The sequence below is a fragment of the Canis lupus genome, chromosome 21, assembly GCF_003254725.2.
Source record: "Canis lupus dingo isolate Sandy chromosome 21, ASM325472v2, whole genome shotgun sequence".
Taxonomy (NCBI): domain Eukaryota; kingdom Metazoa; phylum Chordata; class Mammalia; order Carnivora; family Canidae; genus Canis; species Canis lupus.
Window position 1 is genome coordinate 25,260,775 of NC_064263.1, and position 14,188 is coordinate 25,274,962.

General features: G+C 45.6%; 1 pseudogene; it reads left to right on the top strand.

The window, feature by feature from the left end:
• Nucleotides 1-208: 208 nt before the first annotated feature.
• Nucleotides 209-13,643, top strand: LOC125753217 (high mobility group nucleosome-binding domain-containing protein 3-like; annotated as a pseudogene).
• The last annotated feature ends 545 nt before the right edge of the window (nt 13,644-14,188 follow it).

Sequence of the window (14,188 nt, forward strand, 5' to 3'; positions counted from 1 at the left end):
CTGCAGACCCTTTTCCCGGTTGGAATAACCATAACTGTTGGAGATGTTTTTTTTATATATGATATATATTCTCCAGAAATTGTCATTAAGGCATACAGCAAATGAAAGAATGTTCACTCAGGAAAATCTACTAAATCTTGGTAAGAATAATAAGAGTTTGTAGCATCTGAACCATGATTCACTCTCTCCCTGCCCCCACCACCTCAACATGATGGAAGCTCCACTGTAGGCAGGTGAAGCTAAGAACACAGGGTTCCTTCTTCTTCCAGCTCCCCGCAAAAGACTCTGTTATCTTCGCTGGACAGGAAGGCCGCCAGCATTTCTCATCCTCTCAGCATTCTGCTGCTGGGACAATTGGTGCCACATGCAAAAGAACACAGCTGAATGCTTCCTTTATATCACATACAAAAGTTAATTCAAAATAGATTAAATACTGAAATGGAAGAACTAAAAGCACAAATCTTTTAGAAGAAAATGTAAGAGTACATCTTCAGGACCTTGGATTTGGCAATAGATTCTTAGATAGGACATCAACGCTTTTGATCAACAACAACAACAACAACAACAAGAATATACAAATCGAACTTCATCAAAATGAAAAATCAAAGAATACCCTCAAGGAAATGAAAAGACAACCCACAGAATAAGGGGAAATATTTGCAAATCACATATGAGATTAGGGACTTGGATCTAGAATATATATTTTTTAAAAAAGATTGCAATTCAATAATTAAACACACACACACACACACACACACACACACACACACACAAACCAGGAGATGCTGGTCAGAGAGGCCAGGCTCTCCTGTGCCCTTTACATGAGGAGCTGCAGTGGTGGTGCCAGTGGGTAGAGCCTATTGCTATACTTTTTCAGCTGCTGCACAAACATAGTCATTGTGCCCCAGAGAAAGCCTCCAGAGAATACAGAAGACAAGGATAGATCCAAAGCAACTAAATAGGAGACCACCAGACTGTCTGCCAGATTGTTAGCAAAACCCACTCCACCAAAACCTGAACCTAAACCAAGAAAAACATCTGCTAACAAAGAACCTGGAACAAAGACTAACAAAGGTACCAAAGGAAAGAGGGAGAGCAAGAAGCTGGAAAGCAAGGGACTGCACCATCTGAAAATGGTGAAACTCTAGCTGAAGGCACCCAGAAAACAGCAGAACGAATTGTCAGAAATTGGAGTTGGTTTTATGTACCCCTTGGGACAACTTTTAAAAGATATTTTTACCAAGTACTTTGTAAATGCTAATTTTTAGGGCATTACTAGTTGGCATGCAAAGACATAAAAGGATGGACATTTTACCTTTTCATGATCATGCTTTTTGGAAATTTCCATCAATCTCAAGTAAAATAAATATCAATTTGATATTGGAAGCTGTGTGTAAAGTTGATGCAGTATTTTGTGCACTTGCTTTAGAAATTGAGTCCTGTGCATGCTGTGGTATTTTTACTGTGCGCATTTGAATTTTTCACACAGTTTTTCTAGAGTAGTAATCAGTGGTGCTTTTTAATCTAGATTTTATGTGATCTTAATGAAACATGAATAGTTGTGGCCATCTGCTGACTATTTGTGGTTTAAAATAAAAGGTTTTCTTGCCTGCAAAAACAAATAAATAAGTAACCCAATTTAAAAAATGGGCAAAGGATCTAACTAAACATTTCCTCCAAAGAAGATGGAAAATAAATGCGTAGATAAATAAACAATAAAACAAGAAAAGATTCTTGACATCCTTAGTCATCAAGGAGATGCAAATCAAAACCACAGTGAGATACATCTTAACCACAAGGATGGCTATGTAAAAAATTCAGATATCCAGATGGTTAACAGACACATGAAAAGATGCTCAGCATCACTCAGCAAAGCATCTGGGAAATACAAATCAAAACCATGATGAGATATCACCTTGCACCTGTCAGAATGGCTCCAATTAACAAGACAGGAAACAACAGATGTTGGTGAGGATGCAGAGAAAGGGGAACCCTTCTTACACTGTTGGTGGGAATACAAACTGGTGAAGCCACTCTGTGAAACAGTATGGAGGTTCCTAAAAAGGTTAGAAATAGAACTGCCCTATGATCCAGCCATCACACTTGCTGGGTATTCATCAAAGAATACAACAACACTAATTCAAAGGCATACATGCACCCCGATGTTTACAGCAGCATTATCAACAATAGCCAAACTATGGAAAGAGCCCAAGTGTCCACTGATGGATGAATGGATAAAGAAGATGCGGTATGTATATATACCAGCCAGCCAGGCACTCCATATATTTCATTTATATATCATATATATATCATTTATATCCTATCTATTAATCTATCTCTATCTCTCAACATTACTCAGCCATCAAAAGAATTAAATCTTACTATTTGCAATGACATGAATGGAGCTGGAGTATATTATGCTAAGCAAAATAAGTCAGTCAGAGAAAGACAAATACCATATGATTTCACTCATACGTGGAATTTAAGAAACAAAACAGATGAACATATGGAAACAGGGATCAAAAAAGGGAGGGAGAGAGGGAAACAAACCATAAGAGACTCTTAATAATAGAGAACAAATTGAGGGTTGATGGAGGGAGGAGGGTGGGAGAATGGGCTAGATGAGTGATGGGTATTAAGGAGGTACTTGTGATGAGTACTGGATATTGTATGTAAGTGACGAAACATTGAATTCTACTCCTGAAACCAATAATACACTATATGTAAACTAACTAGAATTTAAATTACAATTTGGAAGAAAAAAAAGTCAGAAACTAACAAATGCTGGCAAGGCTATATAGAAATCAGAATTCTAACAGATTGCTGGTTGGAATGTGAAATGGTACAATTGCTTGAGAAACAGCTTATCAGTCCTCACAGTTAAACATAGAGTCATCATATGACTTAGCAATTCCTCTCCAAGGTGTCTACCCAGGAGAAATTGAAATATATGTTCATGCAAAAACTTGAACACAAATGTTTATGGCAGCATTATTCATAATAGTTAAAAGGTAGAAACAGCTCAAATGTCCATCAACTGTTGGATGGGTAAACAAAATACGGTATATCCATACAATGCAGTATTATTTGGCCATAAAAAGGAATGGAGGGATCCCTGGGTGGCGCAGCGGTTTAGTGCCTGCCTTTGGCCCAGGGCGCGATCCTGGAGACCCGGGATCGAATCCCACATCGGGCTCCCGGTGCATGGAGCCTACTTCTCCCTCTGCCTATGTCTCTGCCTCTCTCTCTCCCTCTCTCTGTGTGACCATCATAAATAAAAATAAAAAATTTAAAAAAAAAGGAATGGAGTATCGATATATGCTACAACATGGATGAACCTTGAAAACATTATGCTACATGGAAAAAGTCATGAAAGACCACATACTATATAATTCCATTCATCTTTTTTTAGTTTTTAAGAAATTTATTTAAGTAACCTCTACACTCACCACGGGACTGGAACTTACAACCCCAAGATCAAGAGTCACATGCTCTTCTGATTGAGCCAGCCAGGCACCCCATATATTCCATTTATATAAAATGTTCACAGTAGGTAGGTCTATAGAGATAGAAAGTAGATTTGTGGTTGCTTAGGGCTGTGGGGTGATAGCTAAAATGTATAGGATTTTTTTGGGGGGGTGACAGAAATGTTCTAAAATGGATTGTAGTGTTGGGTTGTGCATATCTGTGAATATTCTAAAAACCATTGAATTATATATTCTAAATAAGTGAGTTACCTAATATGTGAATTATACCTCAGTGGAGATGTTATTTTTAAAATGCCATATGTATTGAGAATGTTTTAATTGAAAGGAAAGACTGAAATGCCAACCTTGGGTAGCTCAAAGTGGTCATGTTACAGATTATTTTCTTTTGTAATTTTTCCGATTTGGGGAAGAAAAAAGTGATTTCCAGAGAATGAAGAGACCAACAATCAAATGCAATGAGTGAACATTGATCAAATCCTGGATCTCTCCCCACAAAAGCAGATGTAAAATACATTCGGGGAAAATTGGGAGAAATACGAATATGGAATTTGATGATAGTATGGAATTATTCATCCTTTTCTTAGGTTTGTGATGATGACTGTGTAGGAAACTGTTCAGAAGCTACATGCTCAGATGTTAAGTATCATCTAGTGTCATGATAGCTGCAATGTACTTTCAAATGGTTCAGCTTTTTAAAAAAGATTTTATTTATTTATTCATGAGAGACACACAGAGAGAGGCAGAGACATAGGCAGAGTGAGAACAGGCTTCCTGCCGGGGATCTAGATGCAAGACTTGATCTCCGGACTCCAGGATCACGACCTGAGCCAAAGGCAGACACTCAACTGCTGAGCCAACCAGGTGCCCCCAGATTTTTCTTTTTAACTAGGCTCCATGCCCAACATGGGGCTTGAACTCATGACCCTGAGATTAAGAGCTACATGCTCTACCAACTGAGCCAGCCAGACACCTTCAAATGGTTGAGATTTTTAAAATTTTCTTTTTAAAGATTTATTTACTTGTTTTACAGAGGGGGGAGGGGCAACAGAAGGGAAGGGGAGATAATCCCAAGCAAGCTCCCCACTGAGCATGGAGCCTGATGCAGGGCTTGATCTCACAATGCTGAGATCACAACCTGAGCCCAAACCAAGAGTCAGATATTTAACCAACTGTGCCAATCAGGTGCCCCAGTTCAGATTATTTTTAAAAATGAGAAAGCAATGAGGTAAATAAGGCAAATCATTAATTGTTGAACGCAGGGGAGCATATGGATGCTCATCGTGTACCTCTTTTTTCCTTTGTAGTTTACATTTTCTTAAAAAAAAAAAAACTGAGAGAAATATAACAAACAAATCACTCTGTGGGGCACATAGTAGAGCCTCTCTGGGCTCAGGAAAGTAGAAAAAGACCTGAGGCCTTGGGGAAGGCAGCAGGAGGGGCAAGATCTGAAGTCCTGGAGCTTATCCTTCTGGAAGGGATGTGCTCAGAGGATTGGGCAATGGGAAGATGCCTCTTAAGCTGGCACCAACTCATGTTAGCAAGGTGGCTTTATATGCATTTTTCTCATTTGATCCTCACCACATCTCCATGGGGTAGGCACTGTTATTATGCCCATGTAACAGCTGAAGAACATAAAATTAGAGTTCACTAACTTCTTGGAGATTCTTCCACTGGCCCAAGAACTATGCCCAGGCTCCCTGGAGGCCAGAGAGACCTCAGGATTGTGTCCCTAGGATCAGCCTGTGGACAGGCCCTGGCTTTGGGGAAGAAATGAGGCGTCAGAAATGAGGACCTCAGATGGGTAGCTTGACTCAGAGGAAGTGGGGTTAGAGTTTGACGTAGGGGCTCTAGTCCTGCCAGCACTGGGGGGTCAAAGCAGGACTTATGGGGTGGCTGTGTTCGCCACAGGTATCTGGGGCTGTGACCCTTCTGCTCTCATACTCGTATGTCTACTTTCCTCCGCTGTCACCCTCAAGCTTACACACATAAACTCACTCCTCCATGCCTTGGCACAGGCTCTTCCTTGAGTTGAGAATGCCCTCAGTAATTTGCTTCTGTAGGCAATTGTCTGAGAACCAGCTCCCCGTGTCTAGCCCTGGGCTTCTACCTCCACGTCCCCGGTCTCCATTAGATCATGATCAACTTCTTGAGGTTCTCCAGTGTCTGGCCCCACACTGGCCCAGAAGCTAGCCAGTGAGAATTGCCATGATGGTAATTCCTCTCCTCCATGCCCTGTGGTGTTCAGACCCCCTCCTCTGCCCCAGACTTGCTGCTGTCACTTCACTGAGTGAAGGCTCATACTGGGAGCCCCAGTGGGACTCCACCGATTGGGCCCCAGGTGGCGCTGTCAGCCCAGGCAAGAGCTGGGAGCCTCTGGGGTCCCCAGAGCCTCAGCTCTGGTGCAAGCTGCCAAACCTTACATTCCAGAGCTTCTTTTCCTCATCCCATCCAGTGTGTCCACACTTGATTTGAAAACTCAGGATGTCAGGGCTAGACTGACAGTTGAAATCCTCCTAATCTCCAGATGTAGAGGAACAGCCATCCTCTCAAGGGCACACAGCTGAACTGAGAAAGCCCAGATCTCCCAAGAGGTCTAGGGTAGGCAAGCAACCCCCTAGGAACCAGTCATTTCTCTCAGACTCTGCCACAATTGGCAGCTATACAATGGGACAGCCCCTTTCATTCTCTGGGTCCAAGTCTACTAGCAGCGTCCTGTGGATAGTAAACTGGAAAAATGGCCAGAGTGCTGGGTTTTTTTTTTTCCCTCTTCTTCTTCTTTTCTTTTTTTTAAAAGTAATCTCTACACCCCATGTGGGACTCAAATGCATGACCCTAAAGTCAAGATTCACATGCTCTTCCAATTGAGCCTGCCAGGCACCCCAGAGTGCTGAGTTCTGATCACGATTCTGGTCGATTCCGGTCCTGGCCAGCTGCTTCGGCCTGTGTCCACCTGCCCTGAGCCTCAGGGACTCTGGCTATGAAGTGGGGGCTGGACCTGAAGCTGCAAGAGTCCAGGATCCCCCCTGGGTTACAGAGGCCTGGGTGTGGGGCAGGCGCCTTGGCCAAGGACAGGCTGCTCCAGAAGCTGCCAGACGGGAAGCATTTATTTTCCAGGAGCCGGAAGGGGTGGTGGAGCCCAAGGCCAGCCCATGCAACCACAATGGACCCTTGTGTGGAAGTTTAGCTTGGACCCACCCATGAGCCCAGCCTCTGGACCAGGGTGGGTCCTCTCTGATCTGTAGTCAGACCCAGTTCCCAAAAACCTTACTGTAGGTAGGCCCAAAATCAGGAGTGTGAGATGGGATCCAGGTCTGGCTCCGGAATTATGCCTACAGGCTTGTCACCAGTGCCCAATTTCCACCATCAGCCTTCCTGGAATCTGTTTGCCTAAATGACCTCACACAAAATGAGAAAGCCTGTCTTCCCCACCAGGCGGGAGCCCAAGAGGACAAGAGCAAGTTTTCTCCTCCTCAAGCCAACTAATGGAGCACAGGATGACTGGTGGGCCAGCCTGCTTCAGGGTGGATAAAGATTCTGGCTAAGGAGCCCTCGAGGACACCCTGGCTCTAGTCCTGGCTAAGCTTTTGTTTCCTCCCCAGCCAATGACATGGAAAGAAGTTTGGTAATACTTATTTGAAGGGACCCACACACTGGTCGGGGAACCTTCAAAAGCATTTGGCCCATCTTCTGCGTTGAGAAGACTCCACCCAAACCCAGCGGGCTCCCCTCATTCTCCCCTGATCCTGCAGGCTCCCAATCACACTTGTTCCTGGAGCCCTGCCTCAAGCTCTGAGCTGCCTCTGAGGCATCCCTCAAGGAAGCCTTTTTGGATATGTTTGCAGGCTGCACACAGTTTTCCTTTCTTTGGCCTCCTATGGTTTGGTATCTATCACTCCTCAGAGCATAGGATCCTGACCACCTAATGTTCACTGTCATCTCAGCAGCTGTTGCTGGGACTCTTGCTGGGACCAGCCTCCCCAGGGGGACACTTCACATCAGCCATCTCTGTGGGGTCCAGCAAACTGTCTTAAGCATGAAAGGAAATGATGCATGTGAAGGTGCTGTATATAAACCATAAAGCACCATATCACAATGAATGGTTAGTATTAACTCATTGGAAATTTAAAAAAGAAATGCAAGATCCTATTCTTGGATCAATTTTAAAAGGCTTGGGACCTGAGATGACAAGAACACAGTGGGATGTGGTCAGCACAAAGGTGGATTTGATGTCTGGCTGTATTAGTAGAGGCATAAAGCCTAGAAAATAGGAGGAGAATAACCAGCTCTTCTTGGTAGCTTTGTGCCCATTTCTCAGGAATGGCTTAGGCACTGATGCCCCTGGCCAGGTAGTTTCAGACCCAAAGCAGAGAATATGCAGAGTCACAGTCCTAGGGCAGCTAACTTTGGGCCACAAAGGAGACCCTGGGGATGTCCCAGGACCCTGGTCTCAGGTCAGAGTGAGGAGGGCAGTCCCGCAGCAAAAGGGGCAGCTTCTAGAGATAGGCAGTGAGGGTATGAGAGCAGGGTTGGATGAACCTCATTGGGAAGTCTGTTGAGAGGATTCCTCTCTTGGGGTAGATTGGCAGCTTGGGAGACCTCTCCGTGTTAGAGCTGTGAGAGCATCTAAATTCCTAAATCAATCTAGGAATCTGAGTTTCTGAGGCCAGGGGTGCTTGGCCCCAAGCCACTTAGTAAGGAGTATCTCAGCAACACCAGAAACTATGCCGTCAGCTATTTGTTTTGTGTGGTTTTGTTGCAGGGTGTGGATCAATACACCTTAAAAAAAAAAAAAAAAAAAAAAAAAAAACCCACCCTGTCAGTGGGAGGCAGGATCCTGCTGTCCCATGGTCATATCTGTTTATCTTTATCACTGGTATAACCGAGCTGCTGGGAGCCTGGGCAGTGCCTGGAGTTTGCCCCTGGCTTCCCCAGCCACTTCCTTGCATTGTCAGCCCTGGGTCCCAAACCCCACCTAGCCTGGTTAAGAATGAGAACACAGGCTTTGGAAATAGTGGACATGGGCTTGAGTTTCTGTGCTGCCATCTCTCAGCTGTGTGGCTTTGGGCAAGTTGCTTTGCCTTTCCAAACCTCTGTTCTCTGGTTTGTTAAACATGGACAAGAACATCGATCTCCAGAGTTTTGGGGATTGGAAAGAATATGTCAAGGACCTGGTACATAACAGATGTTCAGTAAATGTGAGCTCCTTTCTCCTCTCCTTGGGAGACATTGCTTGGGCTAGGGGTCGGGACACCTGAGTCTAATGAGTGGGTTTTGTTGCTCTCTGGCTGCCTGACCTTGGGTAAGTCCCTGCCCCTCTCTGACACTTTGTTACCTGAGAAATAAGGCAGAGACAGTCTCTCCACAGGCTCTTTCCCCAGTCCCAGATAGAACATTGCCTGCTGGGTTTCACTTGCCTGAGTGGGAAAAGGAAATGCTCTAATCAGGGAGGTAAGACCCTGGTTTGAGGCTGGACCTGCCCTGACACACTGGATGGTCTAGGACATGCCATCTTTCCTTCTAGACTTTAGTCTTCCTTTCAATGTAATGGGTTGGGTGCCATGGGTCTATAGCTCCTTTGTCTCTGATGATCCAGGATCCTGTAATCCTGACAGGGTCAGGGAAAGTTCCAGGCAAGCTCCCTGTCCACAGGTGCCCTTCTCTTTCTCCCTACCTATACCAATCATCTCAGGTCCCATGCTGATTGTGGCAGGATCCACCTTGTATCCAGCCCCCATGGTCCTTCTTTCCACATCTCATCTAAGACCCCGAGACTCTCTGTTCCCTTCCTAATATCCCATGTACCTCCAAGTCCCTCCAGGCTGTTCTTCCCTGAAATCATGAAGTTTCCTCTGATAGGGAGTCATCTTGGCTCCTTTCCACTCATCTAACAAGAATAGAAAGAAAGCTTGTGTGAAGAAAGCTCCCCAAGTAATGGACAACACTTACAAGTACGCAAGCACACTGCCTGCATTCTCACCATCATAGAGACAAGGCTTTCCCTAAGGCTCTGCAGAAAAATGCAAGTTTTGAGTTGGGCCTATAGCACTGTGCATGTTCTTGGAGAAGTAGCCAGAGCACTTCAGAGGGTCCTGGACTTTGGTGTCACACACCTCAGCATGTGAGATGAGCTACTGGGTTGGTCTGGCTCCAGATGGCTGGCAAATGGCAAGATCAGAGCATTACACGCATTGGATGAGCTATAGAGGTCAATATAGAACAGTGAGAGGCCATCACATCTGCTGGAAGCCAAGCCTCCTGCTCAATAGGCCCTGCTTGTGGGGCCATGCCCAGATACCACCCTCCTGTGGGAAGATGGTTGCCCACATGGGGAGGCCTGGTTTACCCTGCTGGTTTACCCTCTGGTGGGGCCCCACTGCTTCCTGGATCTGATTCTCCTCCTGGAGAGGCAGCCAAAGAACTCAGGGCTCTCCTTCTCAATAGGATGCTGATTCTGTTGGCTACCTGGTTCCCAGGTCTGGCCAGGGAGACCCTCCACCCCCAGAGACTGGGGGCTCTCTCTGAGCACCCATAGTACTCAGCCTTATTTCTCATGGACTAGCTCACCACATTGTGCATGGCAGTCAGTATACTCCCCAGCCCAAGTTCTCCTAGGGCAAGGGGATTGAGTCATCTTGATCCCCACAGTCCATTTTAGGGCCTGGCACAAAACAGATACCAACTTGTTTCTCCCATCTATGCCCTATTTTGAGTCCTCCCGGTACTGACCCATAAAGGCCCTAGCAGGGATCTCCTTCCAACAGAAACAAAGAGGTCCTAGAGTAGGCAGTCCTTAGCTACAGATGATGGAATGTGAATGTTGGCCTCAGGGCAGGATTCATTCCAGGGAGTGGGATGTCAAGGGCCCTGTGGGGTCCCACCAATCCTTCTGATTACGGCCCCAACCCACTCTCTGCGTGGATCCTGGGCTCTAGCCCACCCAGACAGACTGCCTGAGAACCGCTGGACTTCTAGGAATTCCATCTCAGTGCCAAGCCTGTTGCTATTTCCACTTCTTGGATGCTCTCTTCATCCCCTGCTCCCTGGAAACCTTCTTAGTTCCAAAGGCCACTGACTATGGGACACAGAGGTGAACTTTCCTCTCTGAGTTCTCCAGCACTCCCCATTTTTTCTGCTTACTGGCTCACCTGGCCTCTGAGTTATTGGTGCTGTTTGTCTTATCTGTCTCAGGAGGCTGCTCTGAGAGAAAGCAAATACCAGCCTCTGCAGCCTCAACGCCCCTGTCTGTAAAATGGGGACAGTGATCCCTACCCTCCCAGGCTGATGTAAGGATTGAATGACATTAATCAGGTCAGAGCCCAGTAGAGTCATCTCAGCTGTCCACGCACATAGTAGGAGGTGAGGCATAGCCAATTTGCACCAAAGATGCAAAGGCCTCAGGGCTGGGGTTCTTAGCCCTGTGGAAAGACTTGATTAAGCAGCTGAACAACTCACCCCACCTCCCAGATAAGGGATGTGGGAGGCCAAGGGGAGAGGGCAGGCACATTATAACATCTCCAGGTGTGGGCAGAGTGAGGACTGCTAACCCCCATTGGGCACTAGTTATGTGCCTGGCCCCATGCTAAGTGCACGACAGGCTCCATCTCATCCACACACGCCAGTTGACAGGATCCTGGAGGAGTTATAGCTGGCACTCAGTTCTTTCCACTGACCCCACCCTACACTGGTGATGCCATGATACCTAAAGGCAGATGAGTATTAATTTTTTTTTAGATGAGTATTAATTTAAATGTATAATCCTAGGGGTGCTTGGGTGGCTTAGTTGGTTGAGCCTCTGCCTTTGGAATGGTCATGATCCCAGAGTTCTGAGATTCAGCCCCATATCCGGCTCCCTGCTTGGCGGGAAGCCTGCTTCTCCCTCTCCCTCTCCCTCTGCCTGCTGCTCCCCCTGCCTGTGCTCTCCTCTCTTTGCCAAGTAAATAAATAAAATATTCAAAAAAATGTATAATCCCAGATGTGAGGCTTTGCCACACAGTAAAAATGAATCTACAGCATAAAAAATGAACCTGTGGGGCAGCCCCGGTGGCGCAGTGTTTTAGCGCCACCTGCAGCCCGGGGCGTGATCCTGGAGACCCGGAATCGAGTCCCACGTTAGGCTCCCTGCATGGAGTCTGCTTCTCCCTCTGCCTGTGTCTCTGCCTCTCTCTCTCTCTCTCTGTGACTATCATAAATAAATAAAAAATAAAATTAAAAAAAAACGAACCTGTTAAAAAACAAACTTTATTTTGGAATCGTTTTAGATTTATAGAAAAGTCACAAAGATAGTGTAGAGGGATCCATATACCCTTTCCCCAGCTTCCCCCCTTCCCCAGCTGTTTTTAATATCTGATGTTCTTCCCGTGCCTTTAACACAACTCAGAAACTGACATCAGTAATTACTGTTAACTACACTGTGGACTTTCATTGGATTTCACCATTTTTCCGAGTAATGTCCTCTTTTGTGCCAGAAACCAATCCAAGGTACCACATTTAGTCACCTTGCTTACCCACTTTGGCCCATAACAGGAAAATTGACTTTTTAGCTGGTTTCTTATGGGAAACAGAGAAAATGGCTTTTTTTTTTTCTTTCTTCCTTTCTTTCTATCTTTTGTGTGTGTGTGTGGCTTCTTTCACTTTCTCTTTCACAATTTTACTTCAGAAAAATACACACACACACACACACACACACACACACACACACACACACACACACGACTTTTCTCCCTGTAGCAGTCCATTCCTGCTCCCCCTCCATCCTGGTGCCCATCCAGCATCAGGTCCCTGGACTCCCTGTAGGAGTGCTGGCGCTCCCTACATCTTCCTGCAGGGATATTTAACTCTGCTCTGCCACTCTTATGGACCCATTAACATTGTCTTCAACCATCCACAGGCTCTTATTCTGGGAATCATAAAACACCTGGAATTTTAGTTTTAGTTCCACTTTCTTCCGGGGGCAGAAATTCTATGCTCTCAGAGGAGCGAATGGGGAAAATCCGTAATGCAATACTTCCCCAAATTCATCTTCCCTTCCTTCTTCCCTGTAATACCTACATCCCGTTTGGGAACTCTGTGGTTCCAGGGAAGCTAACTTCAGGGGTGCAAATATGACCCAAACTTGACTAATCAGACATTTGGTCTCTTGACCACAATGATTGGTTCAGGAGTGGCCTCATCACCCAAGACGGCCTACTCAGAGGGAATCTCAGGACTTTCTTTTTTTTTTTTTTTTTTTTTCCTCAGGACTTTCTTGGGCATTCTGAGGTGAATGCAAAGGTGCTGCCTCTGCTCAGGTCGGTGGAATGGCCAGTGGCCATTTTGTTACTGCAACTTGTTGTTGAGGAGTTTTAACCTGTTAAGGTAGACAGCTGAAGCAATCCTGAGTCCCCTGGCCACTCCCTTGACTCTTTTTTATATTTATTTATTTATTTATTTATTTATTTATTATATTTTTAATTTTATTTTTGTGTGTGTGTGTGTGGCTCACCTCCAGCTTTATAAAGCAAGGTCAACTTGGTTTCAGTAAGTTTCAAGTTACTTGCTATATAAGGGTTTGAAACAGTGTCTGGTGTTATACAGTGGGTATGGATTTAAGTGGAAGAAATTATCCCATTCACAATCATAGTAAGATAAGATCCTAAATATTTCCTATAAATAGATACACCACAATTTTTTTTATTGGAGTTCAATTTGCCAACATATAGCATAACACCCAGTGCTCATCCCATCAAGTTTCCCCCTCAGTGCCTGTCACCCTCTTGACTCTTTTTTAATATCACAGGTGGGGTTTTTATAACTTTCTGGTCTCATTCAGTTATTAAAACTCAGACCAGTCCAATTTAAAGCTTTTATCAGCTATCTGAATCACAACTGTCCCCCATCCCTACCCAGGTTAGAACTGTGACTACAGCAGGGTTGGTGAGAGGACGGACCACTCCTGGGGTGAGGAGGAAGCTTCATGAAACCTCCTGCCACCCTGATCTCCCTCTGCAGTGGAAAGGATTTCCTGACCTTATTCTGGGTATTTCTGCCTGTGGTGGCCTCTATGGTGTGGTGGTCTCCAAAGAGGAGATATGTGTGATTTCTTTAGTGCTGTTCAGCTCTAATCCCCGCCCCCTGATTGCCAAGGACTTCTATAGATGCGGCGACCTGGCTTCCTGACCATCTGTCTATCCCTGCCCCTCCTCTAACCCTTATGCTCTGTCACATGGAGCTGTGGAAGTAGGAGGAACTGGGCAGGGTAGACTCATTGTTTTTTTCCTCCCAGGCCCACCATATCCTGGTCCTGACAAGCTTGCTCACATCGGCCCTTTCATGAACCTCCAACCTTCAGAACTCTCTGGTTTACTATCTATGTTCACAGACACCCCCAGTCTCACGGGGAACGTGGCCCAGGTTCTCTGTGCTTTCTCACCACACCAGCAGCAGCATCAGGATGAGCCTATGTGGTTCTAGCTCAGTAAGCATCCAGTGAAAGAAGCTCCTCCCCCCTGCCCCCCACCCCCCCTGCAGGCACCCTCAGTCTCTTCAAGGGAGCCTTTCGGATGCTTCCATCCTCCCTCCCCCATACCTCATACATACACTGAGCTTTGATGGGGAAGAGAAACAAGGAAGATTTGGAGTCTCTGTTGGTTGAAATGTGGAAGCAATAGCATTAAAAGGGGCCTGGAGAGCTGGTGGAACTTTCAGCCTGGAATCTCTCTCTC